At 47.1% G+C, this 8,718-nt stretch overlaps 1 long non-coding RNA gene across 1 annotated transcript; it reads left to right on the top strand.

The window, feature by feature from the left end:
* Window positions 1-441: 441 nt before the first annotated feature.
* LOC125136483 (uncharacterized) lies at window positions 442-8,249 on the top strand. The gene is made up of 3 exons (XR_007137197.1): window positions 442-984; window positions 1,550-1,630; window positions 7,980-8,249. It is a non-coding gene; the product is annotated as an uncharacterized LOC125136483 (long non-coding RNA).
* Window positions 8,250-8,718: the final 469 nt, after the last annotated feature.

Consider the following 8,718-nt stretch of genomic DNA (forward strand, 5'->3'; position numbering starts at 1 on the left):
GGGCTAACCTTTCCCACTTAACTACCCACCCCACTGAGCTCAGATGTGGGCATCATGCTGGGTTGTAAGGCTCTATGGCTGGGTGGGGTGGGCACGTCATCGTTTTTTTATTCTGTTGCCAGCACAGTGACGTACGTGGTGGACATTCATTAGGTATCTCCTGCTGATGGAAGAGATGAAAAAGAAGGGGAAAGGAATGTGTGCTGGAGAGGAAGGGTCACGAGAAGAGGAGGCCCAGGGGAAGAGAGGCAGATCTGGGAGTAAAACAGTGGGGCCTGAGGGGTGCTGGTCAGGTGGCTCAGGTTGCTGTTTGTTCAGAAGCACAGAAGAGGGGTTACTTGCAGGTCAAGAGTGTTTTCAATTTTTTAGCAATTTGATCGGTGAGAAAATGACTGTTGTCACCTTCTGTCTCTTATCTTTTTTTCAGCTATATTTGTTTTCTGAACATGTCATCTAATGCGCAGACCTGCCGAGAGCTGCCCTCCTCACCTCTGAATGTGTATCTCTTCCTCCAGCCTTCAGATTTCGAACATTTCCATTCCATAGTCAACCCTCTACCCTCCTTTCAACTGGGAAACAAAACAAACACACAAACCCTGACTGTCTTTGACCAACAAGCTAAGGTGAAGGAGGTGCTCAGCTCCTGCAGGTTGCAGAGAACTAGAGACACCCAGATCAGCACCGGGGATGGGCTTTTTGTAAGGCCACAGAGGGGAGAAGGGAAAACAGCAAATGGCATCTGCAGGCCTGGGGGAGAACTGGACTGCCATTCAGGATGAAACAGCCGTGGGACAGTGTGGCCTGGCAGAGAGGAGGAAACTGTTGTCAACAAGCACAGGAGAAGATGGCAGGAGCCCTTCGAATTCCGCCGCCCTTCCGGGACCTGACCAGCAGCCCTAACACCACATCAGCTCCAAACAAACACTGCTCCACTTTCTCTGCTTCTTCTTTCTGTTCCAGTACCACAGCTTCTAAAGCTGGCAGGTTTGTTTCTTTGTTTGTTGCGGGGGGCGGAGAGAGGCATGCCAATGGCATGTGGAAGTTCCTGGACCAGGGAGCAAATCTGTGCCTCAGCAGTGACCAAAGCTGCTGCAGTGACAACTGCTGGATCTTTAACCCACTGTGCCACAAGAGAACTCCCATGGCTGTTTGTTTGGTTTTTTCCCTTTTTCCTTCTTTTTTTCTTTCCTTCCTCCCCCCATTCCTTCCTTCTTTCTTTCTGCTTTTCTTTCTTTCTTTTTTAGGCATATGGAAGTTCTCAGGCTAGAAGTCAAATTGGAGCTGCAGCTGCCGGTCTACGCCACAGCCACAGCAACGCCAGATCCGAGCTGTGTCTGCGATCTACACCACAGCTCATGGCAATGCTAGATCCTTAACTCACTGAGCAAGGCCAGAGATTGAACCCAAATCCTCATGGATACCAGCGGGTTCGTTACCGCTGAGCCACAACAGGAACTCCATCTTTCTGCTTTAGGGTATGGTGAAATCATTAATTTTGGGGAATACTGCTCTTTTGTGAGAGAACATTCTTTTTATCCTTTGATTACAGAGTTTGAACTGAGAGACTGTTCAAGGAGACGTTCCATGCTGAGCACAATGAAGAGAAAGGGTATCTTCCTTAAGCAGAGAGGTGAGAAACGTCCAGAGTGGGGCACCCTGGGGCAAAGATCATTTTAGGAATAGTCATTTCTGGAGTTCCCTTGTGGCTCAGTGGCTTATGGATCCAATGTCACTGCAGTGGCTTAGGTTGCTGCTGTGGCAAGGGTTTGAAACCTGGCCCGAGAACTTCCACATGCTACGGATGTGGCCAAAAAGAAAAGAAAAAAAAAAAGGAATAACCATCTCTGACACGGAATTCCACCATGTCTCCTTTTCTGGGCTATAATTTCCCTTATTTACTGGCTTATCCATAGTTCAAGCCTCCACAGAAGCTCATTTGACAACTAGCCCAGTGTCAGCTTGTAAAGGAAAGGAAAGGCTGAAGAAGCTGGACTCTCACAGGGAGATGGTGAGAGAAAGGAGAAGCAAGAGGTAATACTGACCAGGAAAATGATGGCACCTCCTGGATCAGGGCTCTGGACTTCCTGCAGTTGTAGACAAGTGGGAGCCTAAATTATGTGACTGTCAAAAGAAAAAGTGATGGCCAGAGGCTGAGACAATGGTGGGCTTCCCCTTCTCCATGCAGAACCCCTGTTCTCCCCACAGTGCCTGCATACTCCTGTCTCTCTCTGCCGAATAATTCTAACCCCTCCCTACTCACTCCTACCTTGTCTAGTCTCCTCCTTTCAAGTCTTTATCTTCTTGACCTTCTCCCTCCTTTCTTCACTCCCTCCCCATCTCTTGCTCACATTCCTCAATATTTTTTCTTTCTTCCTTTTTTTTTTTTTTGGCTCTTTAGGGCTGCACCCTCAACATATGGAAGTTCCCAGGCTAGGGGTCAAATCGGAGCTACAGCTGCTGGCCTACACCACAGCCACAGCAACGCAGATCTGAGCCAAGTTTGCAACCTACACCATAGCTCACGGCAACGCTGGATCCTTAACCCACTGACAGAGGCCAGAGATGGAACCTGCATCCTCATGGATACTGGTCAGATTCATTTCTGAATCGCCATGACGGGAACTCCCCATTCCACCGTCTCTGGCCTTTTCAGTCTCCTCCTCTGCTGCACCTACCTTCACGCAGCTCTTGCTTGACCCCTGCATTTCTTTGCAACAGCTTCTTATCCCAACTATTCCGCATACCAGGGGGTGCAAACTGATGGCCTGCTGCCTGAATATCTTCAGAAACATATAATTTGCTAACAGAATGTTTAAAAAAATATTGAATGCATTCCCAACATTTAAAAATGGGCAACTGTACACACACACACAAAAAAAATCCAGATTTCCAGCTTTAAAAAATTTAGACTAACTGCATTGTGGGGCCCACATTCATTGCTGGTAACAAGGGAACCGGATAGTAGCTGCCCTTCTCAGGTCACCAGAGTCTACACTCTGGCCTCCTTAATCCCAAGGGAAAATGTCAATTGACATTTATCATTTAGCTTGAGCAGCTGTTTTTCCTCTAGCACAGACATTTTAGTCCCTACCCACATGTTTACTCCAAAGTGGGCAAACAAAGAGACAGCCAGAGCCTTGTTTTTCTCACCCCCCGAGCGCTGTGATGGCGTTTGCATTTCCTGCTTTGCTCAGGCCGGCGGCTGAGTTTGCAACCTTTGCTATTGACAAAGACTCTGGTCTCCCTCCCTGCCTTCTCTCCCCCTCACCCCTTTCTCCATTGTACCCCCTCCTCCCACCTTCGGTTCACTTGAAGACTAGTGTTTATGGCATTGCTGTGAGGCTGAATAGCTTCAGGACCACTGAATCCTCAATCTTCAGAAAAGTTCTGTGAAAGATCATTGTATTTTTGCAAGTGTTTCATGTGTGTACACAGAAGATGAGGGCAGTTACTTTATCAAGAACTTATTAGTAGCTTTGCTGTTTGTGTCATCCGCTAACAACTTATTCCTATGGATGAGATCTAAGAAACCCAATTAGCCAAAATAGCCTTCTTTTACGGTCATTATCTGCTGGGGGATGGCATCTACTTGGTAGTAACAGAAACATGAAAAACAGTGATGTAAACAAATTAGGGGTTCAATTTTTCTGCATTTAAAATAACTCTCAAGGTGAGAAAAGAGCTCCTACTAGCATAGCAGGAACCTGGCTCCCTGCAACCTTCTGAGTTCTCATTTGTAGGGGTGACCCTGTCCTGCATCCAGAACCTCATAGTAAGTTAGAATGTGGTGTCAAGAGTTGGCTCCAGGAGTTCATGTCATGGCTCAGTGGTTAACAAACCCAACCAGGATCCATGAGGACATGGGTTCAATCCCTGGCCTTTCTCAGTGGGTTAAGGATCTGGTGTTGCCATGAGCTGTGGTGTAAGTTGAAGACTCCGCTTGGATCCCGAGTTGCTGCAGCTATGGTGTAGGTTGGCAGCTGCAGCTTGGATTCGACCCCTAGCCTGGAAACCTTCATATGCCAGAGGTACGGCCCTAAAAAGCCAAAAACAAACAAACAAACAAACCCAAAAAACCCCCAAAAAGTTGGCTCCAGAAAAGAACTCTTCTTGCAAGTCCATTTAGTGACTTAGGCTGATAACCCCTTGGCCAGAACTGTGTCACCTGGGTAGAGGCTGAGGAAAAAAGAATTTTTTTTTAAAGCAGAGGAATATTGCTAGTAGAAATAAAACTGGGGTTCTGTTGGATGGAGGAATTGGGGAATGGAGATCAGGTCTCTGCATGGTGGCTGTCTGATGCCCTTTCTTTGAATGTCTAGAGCTCCAGAGACCATCTACGGGCCCTAGGCCCCAGGGTTTCTACTTTATTTACTCTTGTGAGTAACATCAGCTTTAACATCAGCTTCCTTGAACTTCACCACACTTTGATTCCTTATTCCAGGAACTATGAGTAGTAAGATCCCCTTCCCCCAAATCTGCCGACAGTTCTATTTTTAGGCATTATTATTCTTCCTGAAACATTCAGTGGCTTTAGCTCTACCCTACAGGCCTCTGACTGTGTGTGTGCACATGTGTGCATGTGTATGTGTGTGTGTTTGCACAAACCTGTGTCCATACATCACAAAAAAAGAAGAGGGAGGAAGCCTTTCCACACTCCTTCTTCCACCCTTCCAAGGCTGATGCTGCCCAGAACTGAAAACACTTTGATAAATAGAATGCAGACCTGTGCACCCCAACAGGTAACTGGAAGCACAGGAAGAGCCGGCACTTCGGGGTGAGTCACTAGTAGGGGTGAATCTCAGCTCCCTTGCCCCCACACCCAGGCACAGTGTGGGGGCTGCTTGCCCAGAGGAAGGGGCCCTTTTTTCTAATTTGCACAAAATGTGCCCTTTGTTGCCAAGCATGTAGGCCTAATGGGTTGCTTGTGCCCAGAGGAAGTGCCTTTTCCTACTTAATTCACCCTGAGAAGGAGTCTTTATTTTATTATTATTATTTTTTAATTTATTTTTTGCCTTTTCTAGGGCCAAACTAGAAACATAGGGCATATGGAGGTTCCCAGGCTAGGGGTCTAATAAGAGCAGCAGCTGCTGGCCTACACCACAGCCACAGTAACATAAGATCCAAGCCACGCCTGCAACATAGGCCACAGCTCACGGCAACACTGGATCCTTAACCCGCTGAGCAAGGCCAGGGATTGAATCCGCAACCTCATGGTTCCTAGTCAGATTCGGATTTGTTAACCACTGAGCCATGACGGGAACTCCGAGGAGGAGTCTTTAAAATGCACCAAAAGGCGCCCTGTGGGCTGGCTGCAGCCTCCCCTGTAGGGAGGTTGGTAGATTTCGCCCCTGCTTGTTCTGAGAGCCAGAGATCTGTAGGTTGGACTGACCACCCCATTCCTTCTTTCCTCCATGCAGCCAATGTCAGGCTATTGAAGGAAAACAAGCTGAAGGCAGACACATTCTATTCCTCTCAGCAGACCAACACCTTCTGTTAAGAAGCCGTCTCCCTATGTGCTGCTATGAGTGAGAGGCAGCCCAGCACATGTGGGGTCCAGCCTATGCCCTGCTCCATTGAGGGGCGCTCAGGAATATCCCAGTTTAGTCACAGCTCATTTCCAAATTGCCTCTGCAGACGTCTGACCTCAGCCTCCCTCATCTTTTTTTTTTTTTATAACTTTATTGGAGTATAGTTGACTTACAATGTTGTATTAGTTTCAGGTGTATAGAGCAAAGTGAATCAGTTAGACAGACATACAGCCATTCTTTTTCCCATATAGGTTATTACAAACTATTGAGTAGACTTCCCTGTGCTGTACAGTTGGTTCTTATAAACAGCCTGCCTCATCTTTTTTTTTTTTTGTCTTTGCTATTTCTTTGGGCCGCTCCCGCGGCATATGGAGGTTCCCAGGCTAGGGGTCGAATCAGAGCTGTAGCCACTGGCCTACGCCAGAGCCACAGCCACGCGGGATCCGAGCTGCGTCTGCAACCTACACCACAGCTCACGGCAACGCCGGATCGTTAACCCACTGAGCAAGGGCAGGGACCGAACCCGCAACCTCATGGTTCCTAGTTGGATTTGTTAACCACTGCGCCACGACGGGAACTCCAGCCTGCCTCATCTTAATGTCCTCTTGGAGAGTGACATCTTCTGATACTAGCACCCAAATGGGATAAGCTGGAGCCCCATGTGCACTGATCACACCTTCCTACTTGGAGACTCTATGAACATATGAAAAAAGCTGACCTTAAAATGCTCAACGAATAATGAAAGTACAGAATAGTTGCAGAGCAGACTGTTTTTGTTTTTGTTTTTTAAATAGACAGATTAGCCCACATATCAAGTTAAATCTCATAGAGAATCTCACTACATAACAGAAACATGAAGGCGGAGCCTCTCTGGGAGAAGAGGGTGGAGGCGTTGAGCCCTGCTCCCTGTGTACCTGCCCCGATATCGGTCAGAGCCCCTCAGGCACCTCCTGGAGCGCCAAGCATCTGCTGAACGTGGTTTGCACATGTATAGGGTAGTGGAAAGAACCCAGGTTTGGACTTAGGAAATGACTTGGGTTCTTGCTTTGCTACGAACTCTCTATGTGGCCTGCGGCAAGTGAAACAACTCAGGCATGCCTCATCAGCCTCGTGTCACCCACAGGAACAGGAGAATGAGTCGTGCAGGTACCTGCAGCTCAATGGAGAATTAATTACTTAGGCATCACCTCCTTCTCATCTACTTGGTATGTCCTTTCTCAGCGGCCTCCTCCATCTCGGCTTTTGGCTGTGTGTCTTGATATACTCTGGGAGGCTGAGCTGATGGCCGCTTCACATTCTACTGTCCTCTTCTCCCTCAACAATGGAACCTCAACCGTGTCTGGGTGTCAGTGTGCTTTTTTAAAACACTTCCTTGGACCCCCTTTCGTCTAGGGCTGGCCACATGACTGTTTAGCTAATGAGGCATTAGAAATGTGCTTTTAGGAATTCACTTAGTTTTCTGATTGACTTTTGGTTTTTTCTGGCTGCATGTGCCCAAGGTATATAGAAATTCCTGAGCCAGGGATTGTACCCATGACACAGCAGCGACAATGCACCATTCTAATTGCTAGACCACCAGGGATCTCCCTCAGATTGATTTTTTTTTTTTAAGACAGATTCAGTTGCGATATGCCTCTTTTTTTTTTTTTTTGGCTGTGCCCATGGCATGTGGAAGTTCCTAGGCTAGTGATTGAACCCACACCACAGCTATAACCAGGGCCACTGTAGTGACAATACTAGATCCTTAACCCACTGAGCCATAAGGGAACTCCTGCCTTTTTTTCTTTTCACTTCCTTTCTGTTTGAAATGTGGATGTGATGCTTGAGGGCAGAGCAGCCACCTTGTACCCATGAGGCAGAGGGATGGACAGATTAGATTTTTGGTGACTTATTGAGCAGCTGCATCAACTCTGGACTGTCTGCTCCAGTCTTTGTGAATATTGCATAAGAAAATAAAATCCTATTTGGCTAAGCCAAATGCAACTTGAACCGGGATCCCCTCTCTCTATGCAGTTTTGTTTGGAGCTAAGTAAACAGTACCTGCTGTGTCCCTGCCTTACAGTGCTGCTTCCCCAAACTGCTTCCCAGAAGCAAAATTCATAAATATATGAGAGATGCCCATGCTACCCAGTCCCTCAGGCACTGCCAAGGCTTCTGGGAAAATAGACTCAACCCCTGCTTCTCTGTGCGGGGGTTGGACACAGCATCTTTAAGCCAGTTTCCTCCTCTGTAAACTGGGGAATTGGTAACTACTTAGCAGGAAGAGTGTGTGAAAATCCCCAACCTCATTAGCAATTATAATTATTATCAGCACTCCTCATTCCTCTGTGGTTTTTTCAGCATCTTCCCAGTGGGAATTGAGAGCATTTGCTGCCAAGCTTACCACATGAGGTCACCAAGTCCACAGCATTCTTGTCCTCATGAAACTTCATTTCTTTTCATTTACAATAGATAACGAGAAAGAATGTTCTCAGTTACAACTGGGATATTTGGGCCCGAGGCAACACTATGGACAACGTTGTACCAAACCAGGAGCGATGGATCAACACAGCAGCAACCTCTTGCTTAGTGAGCACTGTCCTCCTTGGGGCGCTGGATGGAGTTGGGGTCTGGGAGCCACTAACACCTCTTGACGGATGATGGCGAGAAGAGAAGTTCCAAAAGAGTGGGGTGGCTGGTGTGGGGGCGCTGTGAAGAGTAACGGGACAGAGGTTTTGCCTCTTCCCCTCCACCTTTTGTACTAATACTTTAATAATCTTTTCCCCATGACCTTGCCTCTCTCTATCTCTTGGGGTATGTCTATAGTCTCAGTATTTGGCCTTAGCTAAAAGAAAATTTCCTTACTATTATTATTCTTTATTTTGCAGTTCTCCAAAGATATTCTTCTAATATAGCCTTTTGCCATTTGTCATTCTTCTCTCTCGTCATTGTGTGTGAGCATTCTTTCTTGCTTATTTCTGTCGAATGATCTATCCTTCTAGGTCTGTCTCAGGCGCCTTTATGGAGTCCCCTTGGATGGAGATGCTTCCCTTCTGTGGAACCTCACAGCACTTAGTTTCTATGGCTTCTGTGATCATCAGCAATTTGGCATGTGCTTGCATTAGATTTACTGCTTGCCCCACCCTTCAGATTCCTTAAGGCAGGAATTATGGCAGGAATTGTCTTGTAGTCAGGCCCGCCCTTGGCACAT

The sequence above is a fragment of the Phacochoerus africanus genome, chromosome 9 (assembly GCF_016906955.1).
Source record: "Phacochoerus africanus isolate WHEZ1 chromosome 9, ROS_Pafr_v1, whole genome shotgun sequence".
Lineage (NCBI taxonomy): Eukaryota > Metazoa > Chordata > Mammalia > Artiodactyla > Suidae > Phacochoerus > Phacochoerus africanus.